The sequence below is a fragment of the Acomys minous genome, assembly GCF_964271855.1.
Source record: "Acomys minous genome assembly, chromosome: 16".
In the NCBI taxonomy this organism is placed as follows: domain Eukaryota; kingdom Metazoa; phylum Chordata; class Mammalia; order Rodentia; family Muridae; genus Acomys; species Acomys minous.
In genome coordinates, this window is record NC_140498.1 from 59,170,718 (window position 1) to 59,197,666 (window position 26,949).

General features: G+C 42.5%; 1 protein-coding gene across 8 annotated transcripts in view; it reads right to left on the reverse strand.

The window, feature by feature from the left end:
- Positions 1-2,594: 2,594 nt before the first annotated feature.
- Positions 2,595-26,949, reverse strand: part of LOC311585997 (uncharacterized protein) — a 139,895-nt gene continuing 115,540 nt past the window's right edge. Inside the window, exons 3-8 of one of the 8 annotated variants that reach the window (XR_014775426.1) lie at positions 16,297-16,423; positions 16,033-16,093; positions 12,478-14,432; positions 7,946-8,105; positions 4,193-4,384; positions 2,596-3,500 (exon numbers count right to left, since the gene is read on the reverse strand). The gene's annotated coding sequence lies outside the window, so the exon portion shown is untranslated. The other 7 variants (XR_014775428.1, XR_014775423.1, XR_014775424.1 and 4 more) reach the window with 7 other exon arrangements.

Sequence of the window (26,949 nt, forward strand, 5' to 3'; positions counted from 1 at the left end):
TGAGGGGACAGGCTCTGTGGAGTCAGTGCTTTGCCCTCACGTTCACATGGATTCTGTAGTTCCAACTCATGGGGCCAGGCTTGCTCAGCAAGTGTTTTACCCACCGAGCCATCTCGCTGGCCTTTTGTGAACCTTTTGTAGTTGCAGGACAGGAGAAAACCATGTGCTATGTGCATTTAGCAGGATGACATTGGGTAGGGAGGCTGTAGCAAGAAGAGTCAACTTCTTCCTCAGGTGTCAAATGTTAGGGTACTCTCAGCTTCAGGGCTGGTGGAGGCTGGAAGCCTGCTGAGCATAGTGACACACTGCAAACGGTTTTACACCATAAGCTTGGGACTGTTAAGTGTAATAAACGAAGATGGTGGCTGGGGACGTAGCTCAGCTGACAAGAGTGCTTACCTAGCCTGCACAAAAAACATTGGTTAGATCCTCAGCCTTTTGGGAACCCAAGGTGACGTCACATGCCTGCAGTCTCGTGCACTTCAGAGATCAAGGCAGGTAGGTCAAACCCCAGCCTAGACTCCATGAGATCTTGTCTCAAAAAAATGAAGATTCAAAAAGGGAAGCAGCGGCTAGCAAATGGCTACTGGAAGGCCCAGGTCGCCCCGAGGATAGTCTTGCTTTGGAATCTATAACATTTGAACCTTTCGTGCCACGTTCTAGTTAAGCAAGCTCAAGCTTATACGAAGGAACTTCAGGGACTCCTAGTTCAAAAGTCCTTGATTGTCAGGTCCTGCCTACAGAGATGAACTTGCCAAACTCCTGACTTCACACCTATGTTGTATTTTTTACAGTTAAATAGTGCAGTTCTTCACAGAGTCACCATGACCTACAGCCCTTGTGGGTTTGTTTGTGGGGTATTGTTGTTGTTGTTGTTGTTTTGAGACAGGGTTTCTTTGTGTAGCCTTGGCTGTCCTGGACTCACTTTGTAGCCCAGGCTGGCCTCGAACTCACAGCGATCCGCCTGCCTCTGCCTCCCGAGTGCTGGGATTAAAGGCGTGTGCCGCCACCACCACCACCACCTGGCGGCCCTTGTGTTTTTAATCTGTTCCATGGCTACAGGGTCTATGACGGGGAACAAGGAGATGGAGTGGGAAGATGACTGTAAATTAAATCTCCTTCTTTAGAAACAAGTTGACCGGGAAAGAAGAGCATTCATGAAAAACAAGAGTTCCTATGTGTCCATAGGTTAAGTGAGCCGTTCCCTGAGTTTATACAGTTGGTATCCAGAGCCAAAAACAAACAAACAAGGAAAAACACAGCTGTGTTTTACTCAGACTCCAATTCTCTACAAAGAACAGTTTATTCTTTGAAGAAGTAGAGTCTGGATAGAAAATAACATAGTGTCTACGGGAAATGAAAAGAAGTTTGCACCTATGCTTGTTTGTTACTTTATCTTTTTTTTAAATTAAAAATTTTTCATTGTTAGGGGCTGGAGAAATGGCTCAGCGGTTAAGAGCATTGCCTGCTCTTCCAAAGGACCCGGGTTCAATTCCCAGCACCCACATGGCAGCTCACAACTGTCTATAACTCCAAAACTTGACACCCACACACCAATGCACATAAATTAAAATTAAATAAAATATTAAAAAATTTTTTTCATTGTTATATTGTTGTTGTTGTTGTTGTTGCTTTATCTTTGTTGTGACAAATTCCATGAAAAAAAAAAACACTTAAGGAAAAAAAGGTTTACTTTGGCTTGTGGTTGGAAGGGAAACAGTACCTTGTTGCTGGAGGCTACTGCTGACAGGCACAGTTGGAAAGGAAGCAAACAGGTGAAGCCTTGTGCTCAGACCCCCGGCTGTGGGATGTGGCTGCTTCACCCAGAAACGCTCAAAATATGTATCTGCGAGGTGGTTCTAAATCTAGACAAGCCGACACAACAAAACAGCACCCGCAAAATAAGAGCCATTTAGTACATAATCTGATTTTTTTTTTTTTTTGAGACAGAATCTCATTATGGATACCTGGTTAGTTTGGAACTTGGGACAGAATTCACAGAGATCCATTTGTTTCTGCCTTACAAGTGCAGTGATTAAAAGTATGCACCACCACTGCCAACCTCTTTATTGAGACTGACGTTTCCCAGAAGAGATTAGGGGCTGGAGAGGCGGCTAGGTGTTTAAGAGTCCCTGCCCCTCTTTCAGAGGACAGAGGTTCAGTTCCCAGGATGACTGGCTATTGCCTCTGTCTACCTGTGGCTCCACTTTTGGCCTCTGCTGGCACTGCATGCTATGTGGCACTCACACAAACACATACATAAAAAATAAGAATAAATCTTTGTTTTAAAAATATTGGATTCACCTGGAACACTTGTAGTCCTAGTTGCACATATAGCACCCATCTGTGTTACATGCATGATTTATGAGATTCTAATTATATCTTATCCCAGATAATGATTATGGTACTTCTTGTCAGTGTGACACAAGATACAACTTTGGCAGAAACAACTTAAGGGAGAAAAGGTTAATTTTGTGTAGGGTTTCAGTCTATGATGGTGGGGGAGCGGGCCAGAAGCAGCTGGGTCCACAGATGGGAGGGGAGTATTCAGCCAGCCTGGACTACAGAGTGAGACTGTCAGGGCCATACACTGGGGCTATACTTAGCTGTGAGCTACAATGTGGGCACGGAGACTCGAACCCAGGTCCTCTAGAAGAATAGTCAGCGTTCTTTTTTTTTTTTAAATTCATTTATTTATTATGTATACAATTGAGGGGGAGGTTGTTTCCAGGTGTAATGCCACCTGATGCTAAACACACATACACACAGGAAGACATCTGCTTAGATCACACTTGATTATTTGAGGTATGATGGCATATGCCTCTGATCCCAGTACTGGGGAGGTAGTTCTCTGACACAGATTTGAGCTTTGTTTTTCTGGGGTTGGAACTCACTCAGGGCCTTGGACACACTGGGCAAGCACTGTAAAGCTGAGCCACACTCCAAGCCCTCACTGGAGGATTCTAGGTAATCACACTACCCCTGAGCCCCACCAACAGCCTCATATTGGTAGAATCTAGTCAGGTTAACCTAGCATACGTCACTTATAACCTGACTAACTGAGACAGTATGAGAAGAGGATTAAGGAACACAACAACAAAACCATAATGGTATCAGTTCCGAGGAACCATTCTCCTGGCGTACTCAGCACAATTTCTTCTGCTGGAACCTGGAGTAACCAGAACCACGAACCTCAGCAGGAGCTGGAGCCCCGAAGCCTTCCCTCAGCGGTTCTCTCTAGGAGCGTCTTGAAGTGCAGTAATGAACAGCCAAAACTATCTGAAGTCTCCAAACAGCCCGGCCTCCAGTTCTGGGCTCATTTATGTATCTCCTCCCAGAGTCTGTTCACAGGATCTTTTCAGCTGGCAACAATCAAACTCCCACACAAGGTGGTTGGTCTTGTAGTGGATTAACCTCACCTTTTTGCTCACAAGACCTTTCCGATCCCACACTGGAGATCGTAACGAAAACAGGTTTATCTCTCCTTCATCTCCTCCTTTCTATTTAATAAAATACGTTATATAGAACAAAATAAGGATTATCCATTAAGTCAACATTTGCAAGGACCGGTCCATTTGTAGTTAACTATTTTGAAGAAATTATTCCACTATCCTATGCTACTAATTCTTTTAACTAAACTTATTTTAATACTGTGGCTATCTAGTCTTTAACCTCATCAGAGACCTCAGAATGAAAAACTATCTAATACGAAGGAAGTGCGGGCAAGCAACTTCCAAAAGTATTGACAGGACAGAGAGAGCTGACTGTCTGGACAGTCACAAGTTTCTCTCCATCACAGGTGCATCCCGCCTTTAGCCAGCCAGCTTAAAGCATCTCACAGACTGCTCTGAAGCAGGAATCCTGAAGGACTGGCCCACCTGCTCTCTGCAAGGCTGGGCAGCCAGTTTCTCAGTATCAGGCTTGATCATAGTGCATGGTCATTCTGTCATCAGCAGTCCCGTGCTTAACTACAGTAGGACTATGACCATCTAGTCTCCATCAGAGACTTGAGAAGGAAATATTATCTAATATGTAGGAAGTAGAGGCAAGCAGCTTCTAAAAGCATACACACGACAGAGACAGTTGACTTCCTGAACAGTCACAGCAAAGGTTTCTCTGTGTCCTTTGCCCTCTCACCCAGAATATCTGGTAGATTTTTCTGTGAAGCAGGGATTTTGAAGGAGTGGCCTACCTAGTCTCTGCAAAGTTGGGTAGTCAATTTCCCAGAGTCCTGCTTATTCACAGTTTGGACAGTCAGCCTGCTAAGGGAAGTCCAGCTAACAACTGTTTTTGTCCAGTGGGTATCTCGCCACATTTGTTTCTTTGATGCCCACCATCTTCACTGAAGTAGATTGGAGATTCTGCCGGGAACAGATGTGTCTCCCTGCCAGAAAAGCCCTTTATTATTAAATGCCATAGTCTATAGATCTCTGAAGTGTTTGAAGATCATCTATTTACCATTATATAGTACCTAATCATATCTATCTATTTATCTATCTCAGTATATCTAAATAGAAAACATATACAAGAGACTAAAGGTATGCGCCACTACGCCCAGCCAGAAACCTTTTTTATGTACATCTTCAATTTTTTAATTTTGTTTTCGTGTTAAGGAAAGCCATTCCATAATATTATCTTTCTTTTGTATAAAGAGCCCAGTAGGACAATGAATTGACAAAATGACCAAAATACAATCAAGTTTAGGATCAACTCAAAATACATATGCATCTTGCAGTGTTCTACCAGAATTAACTCTTTCTACTTCAGCTGTTAGGCATCTTGGACTGTTTAAATCTGAATCTATTTGTAATGTTTGAAACAAATTACTTAACTCACCGGGCAGTGGTGGCGCACGCCTTTAATCTCAGCACTGGGGAGGTAGAGGCAGGTGGATCTCTGTGAGTTCGAGGCCAACCTGGTCTACAAAGCAAGTCCAGGACAGCCAAGGCTACACAGAGAAACCCTGTCTTGAAAAAAAAAAACCAAAACAACAAAACAAATTGCTTAACTCATAAGTACTTAATCCATTTGTAGGCCTCAGCCAGTTAATATCACCCATTAATTTTTTAAAATCAGTAAGAGTTTGCAACTGGTCTCTACAAATATGTACTTTTTGTGGTCTAATTTTTTGTTGATTTATTCTATAACGTAAGAAGCTAGTTGTATCTTCTCTTTATATTTTTTTTGGGAGCAATCTGTAACCCTCAGCATGGCAGAATTGTATGTGATTCCTTAAATACTTTTTCTAATGTATCTGTGTCTGAATCACCCAACAAAGTATCATCCATTTAATGATAATGGATAGATTGAGGAACTTGCTTACATTATTTAATGATTGTCATACAAAATTTTGGCATATAGATGGACTATTTAACATTCCCTGTGGAAGTACCTTCGAATGGTATCTCTTCATTGGACAATTATTGTTCAGAGCAGTTACTGAGAAAGCAAACCTTTCCCTATCCTGCTCATGCAAGGGTATTGTGAAAAAAACAATCTTTTAAGTCAATTACAATTATAGGCCATGGCCTAGGTAACAAAGAAGGGAAAGGAATTCCAGGCTGGAAAGGACCCAGTCGATTTCCCAAGGCTTGTGACTTGACCCCTCTACATTTCTAATTCTCTATACCTGCTGCTCGTTGATTTCATTTTCCTGTGTGCTTGGTTCCTGTTGGTTTTTTCTTTACATTTATGAAAGATGGAAGTGCTGGACAATCTTATTTGCCTTTCCCTGACTCCTCCTTGACTGTCTTCCCAGTTTCCCTTCCTCCTCTTTTCCATCTCCTCTTTTTCTCTTCCTTTGCCATTTTCTTACTCTTTCCCTGTTTCCATGCATCTATTTCCCCCTTTTCTCACATTTTCTTTTCTTCTCTTTTTAAAAAAAATTTTATTAATTTATTCATATTACATCTCAATGGTTATCCCATCCCTTGTATCCTCCCATTCCTCCCTTCCTCCCATTTCCCCCTTACTCCCCTCCCCTATGCTGTGACTGAGGGGGACCTCCTCCTTCTGTTCTTTTCTTTCTTTCTTTTTGTCTTTCCCTACATTGTTGAACCCTGGGCCTTCTGTACCCTGCACAAGCATGCAGTCACCGTGTTACAGCCTAGTCCTTCACTGTCATCTTCTTATTGCATGTGATAAAAAAAGATGCAGCTGAAGAGGTGGCTCAGTGGTTAGGAGCACTGGCTGCTCACTCAGAGGACCCAGGTGATTTATAACCATCGGTAACTCCAGATCCGGACGGAGTCAATGCCCTGTTCTGGTCTCCATGGTAACACACACACAGCAACTGTGGCCCCCACCAGACAAACTAATAAAACTCTATTTGGACACAAATCCCCCTTTTTTTTTTGTTTTTTGTTTTTTGTTTTTTAAGACAGAGTTTCTCTGTGTAGCCTTGACTGTCCTGGACTCGCTTTGTAGACCAGGCTGGCCTCGAACTCACAGCGATCCGCCTGCCTCTGCCACCCGAGTGCTGGGATTAAAGGCGTGCACCACCACGCCTGGCTCCACAAATACCTTTTTTTTTTTTTTAAGGTGCTGAGCACAAAAATTAAAGGCACACGATGAGTTTACCAAGGATTCAAATTGGGTTTCCAGCACCCATGTCAAGCATCTTTCAAGCACCAGGAATTCTAGCTTGGAGGAGCTCAGACACCTCTAGTCTCTGATGCCACCTGTTATCAAGTGCATGCACATGTGTGCACATACCTACTGCACATACTTTAAAAAATAATAAAATGATTCCTGTGGGCACCAGAATCACCCCCAGACCTCAGCATGGAGAGTGTCATGTTTTGCCTTATTGCCCTATGGGCCAGCAAGCATCCTTGTTATAGAGGCGGGTGCCCCATGGACAGATGTTCAAGTCAGGCGAATGACTGATCATGTGATGTTTATACTTGCCTTACTACGACTGTAAGTTATTCATGGCATTTATTTGCTGTGCGCAAGTGTGTGTAGCCATGCGTACACACAGATGGCAGGGCAAATTGGGAGAGTCAGTTTTCTCCACACTGTAGGCCTTGGGTATCAAACTCAGGGCATCAGATTTGGCAGCAAATGCCTTTACCCTCTGAGCCATCTCATTGGCCCCATGCTTTCTTTTGACAGAGGATGAGTGACTGACCTGAATCTGTTTTTACTGACAGGTTAGCTTCACTCTGAGAGACATAATCAAAGTTGTGAATAGTTCAGATCCAAAGATGTGTCCCATGGCCACCCACACTGCCAGATATCACCATGCAGACCTCTGGTATTTGCAGATTTTTAAAAAATAGTTTATTTAATTTCATTCTATGTGCATTGGTCTGAAGGTGTCAGAATCCCTGGACCTGGAGTTACAGAGAGTTGTGAGCTCCCATGTGGGTACTGGGAATTGAACCCAGGGCCTTCAGAAAAGCAGACAGTACTCTTAACTGCTGAGTCATCTCACCAGCCCCTGAATGTGCAGTTTTATAGACAGAAATGAACTCCAGTAGCATGTTTTTATAAATATACAATAGTTAAACAAAATAATCTTATGCCTATATCTCCCTGGTTTAGTCTAGTAAAAGGTGCTTTATCTCACAAGAACAAAATATATGTAATAATAACAATTATGAAAATTATTAGGTAAGATTTACATTTGTATATTTCATAACCTTGGATAAAGTAGTCTATTATCTATCAAATTCTAGCATCCTAACAATTAGTTTAGCTGTGAGACTGTAATTATATAATCTTTATCCCTATCAGAGACTTAAGAAGTAATAAATTTTACCCAAATGTGCAGGACATGCAGGCAAGCAGCTCCCAAAAGTATAGAAATGACAGAAATACGTAGCTTCCTAGACAGTTACCCAAAATTCTTCCATAACCTTCGAGCATCATTTTCAGCCTTCTAGCTCAGAATATTTGACAGAACTTTCTGTGAAGCAGAAACTATAAAGGACTTGCTTACCTTGTCCTTGCAAAGCTAAGCAGTTGATTCTCCTCTATCTAGTTTGTCCAGTTTGGGACAGTATTCTGTCTGTAATAGACACAAGAGCATTCTCACACGGGCAGCTAGCTTACCACATTTGAAGCCTTTGAAGTAGAATGGGATGCTGCCAGGAACAGACCTGTCTCATTGTCAAAAAAAAAAAAAAAGCCTTCAGTTCATACAATCTTTAAATGTCATATTCTGTAGGTCTCTGAGATTTTTGAAGACTATCTATCATCTATCTATCTATCTTATCTGAATTGCTTGTTTCTAATTATTTTTTGTCTGTCAAACTAGGAGACATATTTTTTGTAATAAACTAAACTAGTATCCAACATGACCATGAGTTTGACTGCTAATTTGCATTTCTTAATTACCCTAAGCAGATGGAAATAGCAGCTTTCAAAAGGACTAGAGTTTAAAACTGCAGTTTTAAGAATTATATACGGACAATACTTTAGCATACTGTAACCATATATAATCTTAAACTATATTAATAAACAAATATCTTTATCATTATAATATTTTTGGCTCATTAATGTTCTTTGGTCTAAAAGTAGATTCAGTAATCTACCTTGGCTTATTCCTATAGCCAACCCTTTTAAAACACCAAACATCTCTCAACCATGGAATGACCAAAACCAATCCAAACCCTCTTGGGAATAGTTTTCTTAAATTACTTCTTGCTGATTTGGGAATGCATTTTTTTCACAGGGGGCGGGGTGTGAGGGAGCAAAAAATTGGGATAGAGTCCAGTCTTAATAAAGTCAGCTATAAGTTTAGCTGTCAAATCTCTGTATCCTGAGAAAGTTTAGCGCTTAACTGAAGTCCTGACTGCACCAGTTTGTGATGCTGGACTATCTAGATAGTTGTCTCCAAATTGTCCCAGATGGAGCTTTTTGAGGAGACAGTTATTGAGGTTGTCTGTGAGGATGAATCAACTGGGCTACTTGTCTTGTCTTTTGGGGTGCCTGGTCCTCTTGCTCTGCAAAATATTAAACTTTCAAAGGTATTATACATTTGTGTATTAATATATGTATGGGTTGTGCACTGAGCACGGTTCAATTAACGATGGCTCTCTGTAAAATAAAATTTCATCTATGCCATTTAAAAAAATGGCATGACAAGTCCCGAGGAATTTGTAGCCAATGACTTATTGGCCATGTAAAGCTGAAGTTCTGGCTAGAGACATGTTCATATCACAGTCAGTCTCACAGCTGTTCCCATGTGGCAGGATCAGCAAATTATGTTGCCTGTCTTGTTTGGTCTTCTTGATTTCTTTCATTCTGTCTTCAGCCAAGATCATTGGGAGGTCTCCCCCTGTCAAATCTGATCTTCATTGGTTTGGAAGGAATAGCTAGCCTTTGTTTCCTCTTGAGACAAGAGCATATTCTCCTCCCCAAGGCAACACATTTCCTGTCTTCCATTTTGGAATTATCACCTTTATATGCTCATCTAATTCAGTAGTTTTTCTAAAGTCCGGTGCATCTTGGCAGGTATGCCACTTGTCTCATTTAAAAAAATTAAAAAACAATGAATCATTATTCAATCTATTTTGGGAAGATATTATATTTCCCTTCTGTCTTATGATCACCTTTTAAAAAGTATTGTTAGATCTTTTCATAATTGTTTGACTTATACAGTTAAACATTATATGTTACAGGTTTCATGTCATAACATCTAAATAACTGTTGTATTACAGTGCATATGCTTGCTGAAGCACCATCAGCCCCAATTTGCAGCGGCATCTCCAAGACAGTCACCATCTCTAACAAATGTGTAACTTTAGAATCATGTGCTCCAGAATTATGGCAAAAGTCCATTCTAATTGTGAATTTTAACTTATGGCATGGTGTATATATGTTAGTTCTCCAAATTCTGTAAAAATGGAGCACACAAGCCACTGTATAACCTTGATCCAGGGCAACACCGATTTGCACTTCTATTTCAACATATAGACTGTCTTCTTTCCTTCCTTCCTTCCTTCCTTCCTTCCTTCCTTCCTTCCTTTTTTGGCTTTTCAAGACTGGGTTTCTCTGTGTAGCCTTGGCTGTCCTGGATTCTTTGTAGACCAGGCTGGCCTAGACCTCACAGCAATCCACTTGCCTCTGCCTACTGAGTGCTGGGATCAAAGGGGTACACCACCATGCCCGGCCTGCTTATAGACTTTCATTTATAATTGAACCTAGACAATACACATTCAAGGTCTAGGCTGACCAGGTTGGCCTATACCCAAAGTCTTTCTACACAGTTATCTCAGTGGGCTGCCATCCTGCAATTTCTTCAAGCCATTGTGAATATCCTAATCTCTAACTACCTCTTTTGTTGTTTTGTAAGTTCCAGATTGGATTTCTTTAAAGGTTCCCTATTTTGATTCAAAGATCCTTCCAAGCTTTGTTCTATGTCCTTTAATTTAGCATCTAATGACTCAGTCTCTTCTTTTTCCAATCTGTCTTATTCTCATCTCTCCCAAAAAGGAGAAAAATGAAACCTTGTCACTGAAAAAATTATTTGTATGCTAAGAGAAACTGAAATTGAATCCAGAAGCACTGTGTCACTGCGTCATCCTCGATTTTCAACAAAAATTAATCATTTCTTTAATCTCAAAACTTCTTCCTAAGGACTTTACTTTCTTAGACCCACCTTCTCATGGAGACTTTACCAGTTCAGATGCCCAAGTCTTCTCAGCCTGTCTCTGCTCTTGCTTCAAGGGAAAGGCTTTTTTGTTTTTCTACTTACAAGAGATCCTGACTCCTCACTCACTCAGAGAACGTATTGGGGCCATAAGTGTTTGCTCCAGAGCCCCTTCCCAAAGGATTTAGTGTCCTTCCTTAGCTAGGAAATTTGGGCTTTGAGAAGCTTGCTTGTCCTAAAGAGACATTTTTTTTCTCAGCAAGAACTTCCTAAAAGAACTGCCCCTCTGCAGAATCAATTTTTTTTTTCTCTGCAGCCTGTTGGAGGCCTTGCATGGGGTCTGTGTAATCAGGAAGCTGCCTTTGAGCTGCAGTTACTCTCCTGATGAACAGAAGTAAGAAACTGCCCCATAGTTTCATTTCCTATGTAGTTTGGGACATCTTGGTACACCAAAATATTATTGTTTAAAAAAAAAAAAACTGTGTTTTTTTCTCTTTTGATCCAGTTATCAAATAGTTGAGACTCTTTTTAATTGTTTAATAACATGTTTCACAACACAATAACTGAGCAGTTATTACTCTATTCTTAACCCTCTAATTTGGCATTCTCCCTGTGTGTCCCAGAGATACTTTGTAGAGTTCCCGCTCCAGTTCCTTCTGATGTTTCCTGGACCCCCCCCCCCCCCGCCCATGGCTGAATACCCTGGCTGATCCCCCTATTTCTCCCGTTAACTCCTCCTCCTATGGCTGGAAGGAAGTCCCGCCCCTTTCTCTCCTGTTGTTCTGCAATTGGCTATAAACTGCTTTATTGGCATATCAGGGGACAACTGGGGAGGAGAGTTTACACAACAATGAGACAGGAGATTCTCAGAATAAAGGACTGCAACCAGATATGGGTTGGGGGGGGTACAGAAATCAGTGTTTGAATCACACATTAACGTTATGCCTGCAGGTTAGTACTAAAATACATAATCACTAAAATCCATCCCATTGTAACAGTTTTATCTGTCTCAGTGATAAATCTTTTTGACTATGAGGTAAGTCTTTCTCTGACATGGAGAGCTTTTGTGCAGGGTATAACAAAGGAAACCAGGATGATAGAATCTGTTGGGGCCATTCGCCTCATCCGTTTTCGCTCTCGAGTGCTGGTGTGTGTGTGAATGGTCTATTTTCTATCTCTTATTTCTTATTCCCCTGCAGATTCACAAATAAGTTAGTAAACTCAAGCCTTTACCACCAGCCTTCTAAGATAAGCAAGCCAAAGTTTACTTTAGCCTGCAGATCTCTCAGCAGAGGTCTGCTCCTGCACAGGAGATACTCTCCAGATCAAAGAGTTTTTCCCCTTTATACTAGGCTGCAGGTTTTGCCTAGGAGCTATTTCCACAGACCTAGCTGCAGGAAAAAAGTGGTCAGTTTAAGTTCTTCTCATTAACAGTAGCATAGGCAGCCCTGAGAGAAGGAAGCCTTGGCTCCCTCCCCTCTTTCTAGTTCCTTCAATTATCTGTTGGGACCAGTTGCCTGAGCCATCAGCTTGGCAGGCGACCTAAGAGATAAAGCAAACTCTGAATTCTGGCTCCCGTCCCAAGACTCTCCTCTAGATGTTCAAAGATGGACCCAGGCAGCCAAACCGCCACCCTCCACTGATTTCTGTTCTCTGTCCCAGTTCTTCCCCTGACCCTGCCCCACCCGACTACCCCCTCCCACCCAGGTCTCTCCCTCCATCCACTTCAGATGTCTACTTACTTCATCCACCCTTCTGAGTGAGATGCAAGCATCCTCACTTGGACCTTCCTTGTCATATAGCTTCTTTGGGTAGTAGATTGGAGCATGGTTATCCTAGACTTTATGGCTAATATCCACTTATAAGTGAGTACATACCATGTGTGTCTTTCTGGGTCTGGTCACCTCACTCAGGATACTTTTAGTTCCATCCATTTGTCTCCCGGGTTCATGGTGTCCTTGTTTGTAATGGCTGAGGAGTATTCCACTGTGTAAATGGACCATATTTTCTTCCTCCATTCTTTGGCTAAGGGCGGGCAAGCATGGCAGGGGGGCTTACAGTTGTGCTCTCAAGTCAGCTCTGCATTCCTGATAGATGAGTAGTGACTTGATTACACTAAATCCTTGTCATCTGCATGTGCCTGGAGTTGGGTTTGGATCTAAGAAGACCCCGTAACACAAAGGCTTTAACGCATGGAGGGCATTTAAAATTTATCTCAGAGATGTGCTCTTTGCTGCATTCAGAGATGTCTGTGATGGGCAAGGCTTTACCACATTGCTTCCATTCGTAGGGTTTCTCTCCAGTATGAAGTCCTTTGTGATGATGAAGACTATAGAAGTGTGCAAAGGTTTCACCACATTAAATACATTCACAGGGTTTCTCTCCAGTGTGATTCCTTTTATGCTTTTTAAGCTGACTGTGTTGTGCAGAGGCTTTACCAAATTGGTTACATCCATTGAGTTTCTCTACAGTATGTGTTCTTTGGTGTTTTTGGAGATTGCAGAGTTGTGTAAAGGCTTTACCACACTGATCACATATATAGGGTTTCTCTCCAGTATGAATTTTTTTATGCCTTTGAAGATCACTATTACATGCAAAGCCTTTGCTACATTGATTACATTCATAGGGTTTCTTTCCAGTATGTGTTATTTTATGTTTTTGGAGCTTCCAGAGTTCTGAATATGCTTTTGCACACTGATCACATCCATAGGGTTTCTCTCCAGTATGAATTTTCTCATGCCTTTGAAGATCACAGTGAAATGCAAACATTTTACCACAGTGATTACATTTATAGGGTTTCTCTCGGGTATGTGTTCTCTTATGTATTTGGAGACTCTTAAGTTCAGTATAGGCTTTTCCACACTGATCACATCCATAGGGTTTTTCTCCACTATGATTTTTTTCATGCCTTTGAAAATCGCTATGAAATGCAAAGGCTTTCCCACATTGGTTACATTCATAGGGCTTCTCTGTAACATGTGTTCTTTTATGTTTTCGGAGATTCCTGAGTTCTGTATAGGCCTTACCACACTGATCACACACATAGGGTTTCTCTCCAGTATGACTTTTTTTATGTCTTTGAAGGTAACTATTACATGCAAAGGCTTTATCACATTGGTTACATGTATAGGGTTTCTCTCCAGAATGTGTTCTTTCATGTATTCTGAGATTATTGTGTTGTGAAAAGGCTCTACCACATTGATCACATACATAGGGTTTCTCTCCAGTATGAATTTTTTCATGTCTTTGAAGATCACTATGAAATGCAAAGGCTTTACCACATTGGTTACATTCATAGGGTTTCTCTCCAGTATGTGTTATTTTATGTTTTTGGAGATTGCAGAGTTCTGAATATGCTTTTCCACACTGATCACATCTATAGGGTTTCTCTCCACTATGAATTTTCTCATGCCTTTGAAGGTCACTATGAAATGCAAAGGCTTTACAACATTGGTTACATTCATAGGGTTTCTCTCCAGTGTGTGTTCTTTTATGTTTTTGGAGATTCCAGAGTTCTGAATATGCTTTTCCACATAGATCACATTCATAGGCTTTGACTCCAGTATGAATTTTTCCATGCCTCTGAAGATCACTATTACATGCAAAAGCTTTCCCACATTGGCTACACTCATAAGGTTTCTCTCCAGTATGTTTTCTTTTGTGTTTTTGGAGATTCCAGAGTTCTGAATATGATTTACCACACTGATCACATCCATAGGGTTTCTCTCCAGTATGAATCTTTTCATGTCTTTGAAGATAACTATGAAATGCAAAGGCTTTCCCACACTGGTTACATTCATAGGGTTTCTCTCCAGTATGACCTCTTTCATGCCTGCAAAGATAATTGGCACATGTGAAAGCTTTACCACATTCATTACACTGAGGCACATTTTATCTGTATGAATTAAGTTTATAATTTGTTCTCATTGTAAAGAGGGATCTGATCTTAAGGATTTATTACTTTGTCTACATTCATAGCATTACCCTTCATTATGGTTGGTTTTCCGTCTTCGAAGAGACCTGTGATGATAAGAGCATTTTTTACACTGCTCACATTTATACCATCCCTTTTCTATATCAGCTTTTACATGTATTTGAAGAGATCTGAAAGAGCTCAAAGCTTTACCACTCTGATTTCATTCATAAATTGTCCTAGAGTGTGAGTCATCTTACATTTGCAAGGTGAACCAGGTCAAACAGAAGAATTTCCACATTCCTAGTACTCAGGGATTTTCCAGTGTGAGTTTCTGCATGTATTCCCAACAAAGTTGGAAAACCAATTCATTGTAAACTTGTATTGCATTCAGAAATTCTACACTCAGTTGGGATTCCTACATACCTTCTAATGCATCCATTGTGACTTATACTAGATGTAAACATATCTTTGTTTGGCCCCAAGTATGTGATATAAAAGAGACTGTGTGAAGGCGTGTGACGTTTGCCTGCTAGAAAGGGAGCTGCCCCTTGCCTGGTCTTTACCAGCTGATAAGCTTGGGCATGGTCTTTGCCAGCTGATAAACATCCTGGTACAGACTTAGAGTGGAGGCAAATAGAAGCTGAAACCAGAGGCTGGGCTTTGGGCTTTTGCAGTGCTTTACTTCACTTGGCTGTTCATTGCTCTTGATCATGACACCCCTAGAGAGACATTGTCAGGAAAAGACTTCAAAGAGGCTGTTGTGTCCGCTGTTGTTCCCTTGACTGCTTGTTCCGGTTGCTGTGTTCGATGTTGAAAATCTTTTGACGAAGTGTTGAATTACTCCAACAACTAAATCTAAAAATGTCTTCTACCTCTATTCCCCCCATTATCCTCCTTTGTCTCCTATCTAGGGTAGGTGGGTTGGAAGGGAGGTGGAGTCATTCAAGAGCCCCAAATAAAGCAGGTTTTAAAAAGACCAGAGCCTACAGTGACATATGCAATACCTGCTAAAAGAATAATACCATGAAAGGCTTCCACACTGCATCACACATTTTGTCTTTTTGTTCCTCGTACACATGTGCGATAGAGATTAAGGTTTCTCCACAACAGCATTCTTGAGTCTCATAAACTCCCCCGTCACTAAACTTAGCAGCATTACTTCCAATATATAAGCAGCGACAGCTTTAGCATGGACTGGTTGTTTAATAGAAAGCTTTGGATATATACTCATCAGACGTTCAATGTGTATACCTTTTGTAACATCCGAGTGGTACAGACTAAACAGATTACAGCTCTACAGCATAGCTCTATGGGGCTATGTCTCACATGGTGGGATATGGCCAGGCATTCCTTCCTTGTGTCCCTTCTTAGAGGAATGACTAACAGACATCACACTCCTCCCATTTAGGTACATGGTATTCTCAAATTTAATAATCATCAATACACTTACAAACTTCCAGGATATATTAAGATTTCTTCAGAGGCATATTTGTATCAGCTTGCACATGAAAATTACCTTCCATGTCTTCTAGAAATTTGACAATGTTCATCAGTATTGTGGCCTTCCCAAATGAAGCCTAAAATACAGTACCAGAAAATATATGCTATATTATTGGAAATTATATAACATTTAAGTTACTATCATCAGTGAACCTTATAACCATGCCTTATTTATTCACCTCAGTTTTCCTTGTTCTCAATTGAAATTGCGGAAGAGCATTAATAACCAAGAAACAGTTTGGCCCTCATTTTAAAACACATAGTAAATTCACAGTCGTACCTATAGCAGTGAGGTTCTTGCAGGTCTCCAGCATCACATCTATGTAGAGACTCTTCTGAGAAGGATCCATCAAAGCCCACTCTTCCTGAGTGAAGTTCACATGCACATCTTCATAGGTCAATGAATCCTAAAATATCCCATACATGTGTAAACAGAAAGCATGATACTGATAACAATGCAACAATACACTTCATTGTTAATATATTCATATAATTCTGGTGCTTCCTCCACTTATTTCCTGACATACAAATTCTAATGTAATCACCAAGTTATTTTAGAAGGAAACTGAATAATGAGGTTCATCTCTGTCAATTCTGCACACTTTGAATAAGATATAGCCTTGCATGAGAAATGCCAATTAACAGACATAGAGAATGAGTGATATAAGCAAACAGATCAACAGAAAAACTCAGAGGTTTTCAGTAAAAGTTCTTTTAAAAATGTATACATTCATATTAGTTCTGTATTCACATTGAGGAAGCCCGAAGTGCCCCTGTTTAAACTGTGACATTAATAAGCTCTTACTAGAAGGGAATGCATGTATAAAAGGGACAAATGGAAAGATGAAAATATTACCAATATAAATGTTCATCATAAATAATCAGCATAGGGCTGAAGAGACGGCTCAGCAGTGAAGAACTCCTGCTGTTCTTGAATATAATTGAGCTCAATTGCCAGTCCTTTCAGGGGCTGACAGTTATCCATCACACCAAGTTCAGGAGTTCTGAGGCCACCTTCTGACTACTGTAAGGACCAGGCACACAGGAGGGAAACATTCATGCATATAGGCAAAGTACACATATTCATTCACTCAAAAAAAAAAATCAAAACAAACACAACATGCAGGAAGAATGTCATACACCTGCAATCCAATAACTCAGAAGGCTCAGGCAGTATTAATGTCATGAATGCATGCCATTCTGAGAAGTAGCTTATATTCCTCAGCTAAATTTCAAAGTTTAAGATGTGAGTGAAGCTCCAGACAACAGCAGAGGCTTGATATGTACAAAAACCTACATTCCAACCCACCACTCAATAGTATAACAACAAGCAAACAAACAAACAAACAAAAAAGCCAGGCATGATGGCCGACAAATATTCCCAGCACTCTGGAGCTACAGTCAGGTAGATCTCTTAAGTTCAATGCCTGCCTGGTCTACATACATCCAGGAGAGTCAGGGTACACAGAGAAACTTTGTCTTCAAAAACAGAAACAAAAGCGACAAAATTAAATAGAACAACCAACAGGCTTCTACTGTATCTTTTTTTCTTTTACGATTTATTTATTATTTATACAGTATTCTGCCCACACATGGGCCTCCCCACCACAAGAAGGCACCAGGTCTCATTACAGGTGGTTGTAAGCCACCATGTGGTTGCTAGGAACTGAACTCGGGACCTTCAGAAGAGCAGACGGTGCCCTTAACCTCTAAGCTATCTCTCCAGCCCCTATCTTATGCTGTGTCTTATGCAGTTTAATGATGGTGATTTATAACAGGGAAGGCATGACAGCATGAGAAGGAAGCTGACTGATCAGGTTCAACCACAGCCCAGTAGACACCAAGAACAGGAAATGGATTGAGTCTACAGAAACTCAAATCCCGTCCCCAATGAGGAATCTAGAAAGGCTCCAACTACATAACTTCCATAAGCTCCCCAAAGAAAGCCACAAAGGAGAGACGAGTGCTCAAAGACATCATCCTATCTGACAGCTTTCTGACTCCACCCACTACATTCTATAGGCTCACGGTCATCCCATGATGAAAATGCAGTTAGTAGCCAGGAGTGGTGGTGCACGCCTTTAATCCCAGCACTGGGTAGGCAGAGGCAGGTGGATCGCTGTGAGTTCAAGGCCAGCCTGGTCTACAGAGCGAGTCCAGGACAGCCAAGGCTACACAGAAAAACCCTGTCTCAAAAACCAAAAAAAAATAAAAAGAAAGAAAAAAGAAAATGCAGTTAGTCTAACTTCAGTGACCCTAAGTCCGCAACAGCCCCAACACTGTTCAAACATCCAAAGTCTCTTCTGACACTCAAGTCAATCTCATGACGGCCACATCTTGTAAACTCAGGAAACAAGTTGAGTATCTTTCCAACATGCAGCGGTCCACAACACCCCTTCCTATCCCAACAGAAGGTAATGGTTACACTGGACCATGGCAGGAAACCCATCAGGGGAAACGCCAAATCCTGGAGCTTCAGTCTCCAAGGGCTCATGGCCCCGTCCCTGCCACTTCTCATGCATCTCTCAGTTTGGTTTCTTCCACACCCTAAATGCATCTCTCCATGGCAGGTGTCTGATACACGAGGTATGTAAAAAACAATTATTCAAGAAGAGATACAATTGTTACAGAAAAAGGGAGGTGCTGTAAGTCATTGGTTTTAATTTCTTTCCTTAGAAGTGTATCTAGCTAGACCCTTTTGTTTCAGTCAAAGCAGTGGCTTTGTTCATATGCTTATTATGTGTTCAAAGAAGAAGTTTTATCTTTTCTTTTTTACTTGCAAAAGTTGTACATTATGTGTCCAAAGCAAGTTTTTATGCCAATGTTTTTACCAAGAAACAGGTGTCTGCCTTGTCTTGAAGAACTATTTGTTCTGTGTTTTTATACTCACATGGCATTTCATGGGCCTCATCCCTTGGACTAAACCTAGAATGAATGCATTTCTTTGATCATTAATTGTCTTAACTTTGGTTTTTTTCTTGATGTAATTCATATGGTTCACAGAGCTTTTAGCTAATTTGCCAGAGGGTAGAAGTTACCTGAATCAACTCAGAAATCATCATCAGGAATTATAAAATTATCTTCCTAAGATTATGCAGGTAATTTCCCAAATACAAAGAGTAATAGGCAGGTTTATATGAGGGACACAGTGATGACAAGCACGGAAAGGCAAGTTATCAGCAACAAGCAGGCTACAGGCCAAATCCCTGGGCTTTGCCTACACCAGGCATGCATCTATTCATCAGCCATGCAAATATGAGTGGGCTGCCTCCAGGAAGCTCACTTGCTTGCTTTTGCCAATCCAGCATGCAAATTACTCAGCTGTTAAAAATGACATTAAAAGACACCATGAAATTTACAGGAAAATGGATGCAACCAGGAAAAAAAAAATACCCTATATGAGGTAACCAAGACCCAGAAAGACAAATATGGTATTCATTCACTTGGAAATAAACATCAGCTATTCGTTAACTGACTGAGCTACTCCACAGCCCTAGAGGACATGTAAAGAGGAAGACTAAAGAGGCCAGCATGGACACTTCTGGAGAGGGGAAATAGGAGAGAGTCTGTGGGTGGGTTGGTGGTGAATGGGGACAGGACTGGGAAGGATCAGGTGGGGAGGTGATACAGTGCAGTGCATCTGGGACCTAGTGTAGAAACCTGGTGCGCTGGTCATTTCCCTGGAACCTGTGAGGGTGACCTTAGTGAAGACTCCTGGTACAGGAGGAGATGGAGTCTGGCCTGGCCATCCTGTGGAGGCAGGCAGGGCTTCAGTGGTGGCACTGGGTTACAGTCAGCTGAGCTGCTGCCTCAAGAGGCCCCATGGATATCCCTAAACAGCCCAGGATGATGCTAAGGAGAGGAAGCTGCTCTCTGAAAACTGACAGCTGGGCTGCATCGCAGAGGACAACTTCCACAGTGCTGACTGACCATAGAGAGGTGGAGCAGGAGCAGGCTTGCGGGGGCCCAGGAGCTGCATGGGCATCAGTGCTGTCTCCTTTGTCATAGTTTGTGGCTAAATTTCTGGATAATCCTGGTGAGCAAACGTGTATCCTAGCACGCTAATCTCTAACAGGCCTGGTTAGCACACTACTCATCTGTGGGGAGTTGTAGAGCAGTCCTCCTCAGCTAAATTCTACTTGGTGTCACTTACTGTGTCCTAAGCGATGATAAATCCTTTACAGCATCAACTCTACTCTACGTCACAGCTTAATATTGAGTGCTACCCACCACAGGAGACGCCTTTTACTGACTCCACAAAATGAACTCCAAATGGATCTTACACCTAAATGTTAAATGCTCAGGGCAGAACTTTCTAAGATACTCCGAGTCTGAAATCCTCCCAAGGATGTTTCTACACACAAACCCCAGCTGCAAATGCTTTGCGAAGTTGCAGCCCTCAAAGCAAAGTTAGGCAGAGCCTATGGCAGGGTCCAGGAAGTGACTAGGTTTCTCACTAGAGGCTCTATCTGGCCGCTGTTTACCACGGAGCCCCAGGGAAAGACCCAGCACACCAGCCCCCGCTGCTCAGATGCCTGCTCCTCCCCTGCACTCACCATGTCGGGGCTTCAGAGCTTGCCTGAGCTCTCCTCACAGCACTCTGCAGCAGCAGCAACGCTCAGAGCGCGTCACTCAGAACCAATCAAGCCTGCTCAGCAACGGAGCTGAACCCGCCTCACGGAACCCGGAAGAACACTCCTCCTCTGGCGGGCAGGTCCGCCAGGAGGCTCTGATTGGTTAATGTGTTTTGATTGACAGAAACACCTCCCTTAGGGTTAGAGTGTGCCTAAAAGCCAAGACACAGAACTTCCTGACCTATGTTTCTAGTTCAGGGCAAGACCTTTTGCAGAGGTGCAGAGACTCGCCATCCACAGCTTCCCACCCAGCCCGGGGGAGGACTCACCACCCCAGCTCTGGCCACTCAGCCGCTTGCTCCTCCCTCTTTTTTTGGCTCTGGCTCTGCTCCCCCCACATCAAGACTTCAGAGCTTGCCTGACCTTCACTTAGCCACAGCAATTTAAGAGGCACTCTGCCTTCTTCCTCCTGGGATCAGGGGAAGGATTGCTTGTAAAGCTCATCACTCAACTCGCCGTGGAGTTACCAAACTGTCCCACAAGTGGAAGATGGCCCAGAAGAGTAACTATTAAAGAGAGATTTATAGGGTGACCTACCCCTGTGCTTGTTGGAGAAGGGGCACCATCTGACCTCTTCTCCCTGGGCACTGACTGACCAGGCTCCTCCTCCTTCTTCCTGTAGTGGGTTATGAAGCTCTCTGGGCGCTTAAGACCCTCTGCCAATCCTTAGGAAAAGGGGCTAGCCTGAGAAGGCCCATGTTGCTACATCTCCTGGTTGAAGTTAGCTGTGGCCTGTGACACTTTGGCTCTGAGACTGTCCTTATGACAGGCAAGAAAGAAGCAGCAATGGCTGGGCATATGTCTAGTCTGCCAAGCTCAGATTTAAGCTGTGGAGCTGTGGTATATCACAGGGCTCTTTACTTTATTATAAAATAGGTTTTGTGTGTGTGTGTGTGTGTGTGTGTGTGTGTGTGTGTGTGTGTGTGTGTGTGTGTTTAGGCCAGTTTGCCCAACCATGGGCTAATATACTTAGGACATGCTGAAAGAGAGCGGGGTCAATGTTCAACAAGTTAGCTATTCTGATTCCATTTCTTTTACTTTTGAGGCTGTGTCTCCCTAGGTAGGCCAGGCTGGTCTCAAACTCCCAATCCTCCTGTCTCAGCTTCTAGAGAGCTGAGATTTGTGGTCTGGGATACCAGGCCTGACTTTCAGTGCACTGAATTCTAGTTATGACCCTTTGAACTTTCTCATGGCTTATTTGAGTCTTCCAAACAGCAGCCTAGTGCTCTGGTATCCTTGACTGTTGGCTATGCTCATGGCCCTCAGCAAGATCACCTGTAGCCTTGTCGCCCTGACCACACAAACAGTCTTCCATAACCCCAGGAGCCTTACTCCCATGGGTAGAAGAGGGCCTGGCTGCCTGCCCATGTGTGAGTTCCTAGACAGGCCTGGATGTTCTACACATGGGGTTTTCTTGGTTATGAACTGGGTGCTTGGAACCCCTGGGGCATAGTGTGTCTTTGGAAGAAAGTGTATAGGGGAGCAAAAGTTAGGGTCATCCCTCCAAGGGAATGAGTCTTGCTCACTCCAATCTGCTTCAGGGTTCAAGTGTAAATCTTACTTGGAGGGAGGTGGATGTTCAGGCTTCGGGTGTAAATCTTACTTGGAGTGAAGTGGATGTTAATGACGCTGAGTGAACTGTTCCAACATCTGTGTCCAGGTGCAAAGTGGGAAAAGGCAACACAGATCAGTGTGACTGCCTAAATCATATTCTCTCTTCCTCCCTCCGCTGCCTCTGTGCGTGTGTGTGTGTGTGTGTGTGTGTGTAAGCTGGACATGCATATGCAAATGACCCGTAGCACTTGGCTTTACCTCCACCGAGTGGGGCCTAGAGATCAAACTCAGTTGATCAGGATTGATTCGGCAACAATTGCACTTACCTCCCATCTTTTTCTTTTCTTTTCTTTTTTATTCTTCTCTCATATGTTACATCCCATTTGCAGTATCCCTCTCTTCCCCGCCCTCTGGTCTCTAACCCCTCACTTCCCTTTGCCCCAGATCCACCCCTCCATCTCCCCTCAGTAAAGAGCAGAGGCCTCCCAGAGACATCAACCAAATATAGCCCGACAGGCTACAGGAAGCCCAGACACATATTCCCACATCACAGCTGCATGAGGCCTACGGATCCTGAGTTCCAGCCTGGGTTGCAAAGCAAGACTGTCCCGACATTCAAGTCAACCAGAGAAACAGCCTTTCTAGAAACTAGGTGTGAATACTGGTGGTAAACTGCCACAGAAACCAGACAATTGGCTGTTCCTGTCTAGCCAAATAAACCACACCAGGCAACTTCTCCTCGTGGGGCTGTGGTCTTCCTCCTTGGCACAGCCTGCACTACTGGCTACATTGAGGCTCCTTGACCCTTAGGTCCTTTTCTGCATAGATGGGTTTCTTGCCTCTGACTTGTGTTTTCTGGTTTTAGTTTTTTTTTAATGTTATTGTGTGCTAGGCCCAAAGAGCCTGAAGCTCACTACCTTAAGAGTTCTGCTCAAAGTCCTCCTCATCAATTGAAAGCAGTCTTAATTCCACGTGTCAGGCACAAGCCTAATTCTATGTGTATAGATTGACGAGGCATGTGATTAACAGACTGATTTTCATCATATATGTAGAAGAAAACAGCCACGGGAATATATAATTAGAGAATACGTGAAATTAAGCATTGGATAGGCCCCTACGCAAGCAGTCAGCCCTTCTGTTCACTCCTCTCAGCTTCAGGAACAGCCCTGACTGTCCTGGGAAGCCATACTTCCACCATCCATTGGCAACGATGACCATGTACACTCTCGCAGAAAGGGCCAGAAACATAGCAGCTACCTATTTCTAAAGGAGCAGATAGAGTAAAGATCATGGGCTGGTCACCCATGAGCACTTCATGGTCAGTGTTGTCAGAGATGAAGATGTAGGGTGACACTTCTGTGTGCTTCTTGCTTTTGCACATGTTGGTCACCTATACCCCATAGATGGGCTGCCACCTGTAAAGGCTACATGAAGGACAGGCCTGTATAGGTCTGGGGAAAGGAAGTGAAGATGGTGAGCTAGTTCTAGGTACGGTAGTTCCCTTAGCCAGGCCCATCACCAAGTGAGCTAACTCAGTAAGCCAAAGCGTTTGCGAGAGAAGCCTGGATAGCCTTCTGGAACTAGCTGTCAACCTGAAGCTAGCAAGCAAAACAGCCTTCTCTTATAGAAAGATGATTTCTTCTTTCTAAGTTAATAATACTGTATATTATTACAGCAGCAATATTCTTTAACCAGCCCAATGATTGACACAGAGAGACTATGATGTATTGCGTACCTGTAGGCAGCATGCTGGCCAGACACTGACTGTTCTAATCCTAGTCCCTTTAAAACCCACATAGTAGCCAATCACATGCCAATTTGATGACTCCCCAGCAGATTCTGCTCCGTCAGTCTGTCCTCATGGCCACATCAGTGTGCTCATTATCCATCTTGGCTCATGGAGACTCCTTTCTCTCCAGCTTCCTCTCCTGCTACCTCTTCTGCTGTGCTCGCCTTCTCTCAACCCCAAGCCCGTGCACCTAAGACTCTCTGCCTCCCTCTTACCCAGTCATAGGCTTCAGCATCATTAATTACCCAATCAGGGATAATTGGGGAACATTCTTTATCAGCACATGTTTACAAGCGATAGTTCAACATTCAGAACAATGCCTACGGCAGGGCATGCATCCCATTTGCAGTTTCCTCTCCTTCCCCTCCCTTTAGTCTCTCTCCCCTCACTTCCCTTCCACTCCCTCCCTCCAGATCCACACCCTCCATCTCCCCTCAGAAAAGAGCAGCCCTCCCAGAGACCTCAACCAAATACACACTAACAAGCTACAATAAGCCCAGACACATATTCTCACATCACAGGTGCATGAGGCAAACCATTAAGAAGAACTGATCCTGAAGGCAGGGAAAGGAGTCAGAGGCAGCCTCTGCTGCCACAGTTAGCGAGCCCACAAGAGCTATAACCTGCACAAGAGACCATAGCAGCTCCCTGATCTCTGTGAGCCCACTTTAGTTCCCGGCACTTGATTCTATGGGTCCAGTTCCTGTGGTGACTTTGACCCCTCTGGCTGCTCCAATATTCCCGCCCACTGCTCTGCAGGACTCAGCCTAATATTTGGCTGTCCCATGTTTTGAAAGCAAGGCGTCATGTGGCTTAGGCTGTCTTAGAACTTGCTTTGTATGATGATGACCTTGCACTCCTGATCCTTCTGCTCCAGTGTTGGGATGATAGGTGTGTGCCACCACGCCTGCTTTGAGACCAGCATCTTTCATTGAATATTTTAGTTTTATTGTCTCACACTGTGTGATAAGTGTGGGGTGTGCATGTGAGTGCAGACACCTGCAGAGGTGAGACAGCTGTGTGGGATCTCCCGGAGCTGTTGCTGTTGGCATCTGGAAGCCGCAGGGGTTGGTTCTCAACATGGTCAGCCCACCCTCTTACCTGCTGAGCCATCTCTCCAGCCTCAGGGCTTTTTAAAAACAGCGGTTCTCAACCTGTGGGTCGTTACCCCTTTGGGGATCACATATCAGCCATTTATATTATGATTCATAGATGTAACAAAATTATAGTTCTGAAGTAGCAACAAAATGATTTTATGGTTGAAGTCACCACAACATGAAGAACGGTTCTAAAGGGTTAGCACTAGAATGTTGAGAACCATTGTTCTTTCTTTCTTTCTTTCTTTCTATCTATCTATCTATCTATCTATCTATCTATCTATCTATCTATCCTTTATTTGTTTGTTTGTTTATTCATACTGTTTGGGTGTCCTATATGCATATACCCCTGCATGCCAGAAGAGGGCATCAGATCCCATCACAGATGGTGTGAGCTACCACGTGGTTGCTTATGTGGGATGTTTCTATTTTCTTTATAAAGGCACTTAGTACTATGAATTTTCCTCTTAGCACTGCTTTCAATGTGGGTATGTTGTTTCTTCATTTTCATTGACTTTCAGGAGGTCTTTAATTTCTTTCTTTATCTCTTCCCTGACCCATGTATCATTAAGTAGGGAGTTATTTAGTTTCCATATGTGTGTAGGCTTCTTGTTATTTCTTAGGCTATGGTGATCTGATAGGATACAAGGTATTATTTCAATCTTCTTGTATCTGTTGAGGCTTGCTTTGTGACCCACCATGTGATCAATTTTGGAGAAGGTTCCCTGGGGTGCTGAGAAGAAGGTATAATCCTTTGTGTTTGGGTGAAAAGTTCTATAGATATGTTAGATCCATTCGATTCATGATGTTGGTTAATGTCATTATTTTTTGGCTTAATTTCTGTTTCAATGACCTATCCTTTGGTGCAAGTGGTATGTTGAAATCTCCCACTATTAATGTGTGGGGATTGATGTGTGGTTTAAGCTTTCTTAATAGTTTTTGTTGTTGTTGTTTTTGTTTTTGTTTTTTACAAATATGGGTGCCCTTGTATTGAGAGCATGGCTGTTCAGAATTGTGATGTCATCTTGGTTGACTTTACCTTTGATGAGTATCAAGTGTCCTTCTTTGTCCCTTTTGATTAATTTTGGTTGAAAGTCTTCTTTATTGGATATTAGAATGGCTATACCAGCTTGCTTCTTATGACCATTTGCTTGTAATAATTTTTTCCAGCCTTTTACTCTGAGATAATGTCTATCCTTGTGGCTGAGATGTGTTTCTTGAATGGAGAAGAATGTTGGATCTTGTTTATGGATCCATTCAGTAAGCCCGTGTCCTTTTATTGGAGAATTTAGTCCATGGATGTTGAGAGATATTAATGACCAGTGATTATTAAGATCCTTAATTTTGATGTTGGTTACCGTAGGGAGTTTGTGTGGTTGTATTTTTGGGATGGTGTAGTTATCTATTTCCTACGCAGTTTTGGTTGTAGCTTATCCCTTTGGGGTGGAGTTCTTCTTCTATTAATGTCTGTAAAGCCAGATTTGTGGATAGGTTTTGTCATAGAAAATTTTGTTTTCTCCATCAATGGCTACTGAAAGTTTTGCTGAGTATAGTAGTCTGGCCTGGCATCTATGATCTCTTAGGGTTTGCAGGATCTCTGTCCAGGCCCTTCTGGATTTTATGGTCTCTGCTGAGAAGTTGGGTATAATTCTGATAGGTTTGCCATTAAATGTTACTTGGCCCTCTTCTCTCACAGCTTTTAAACTTTATTCTTTGTTCTGTATATTTTGTGTTTTGATTATTATGTGACGGGAGGTTTTTCTTTTCTGGTCTATTCTATTTAGTGCTCTGTAGGCCTCTTGTATGTTTGAAGACATCTCCTTTAAATTTGGGAAATTTTCTTCTATGATTTTGTTGAA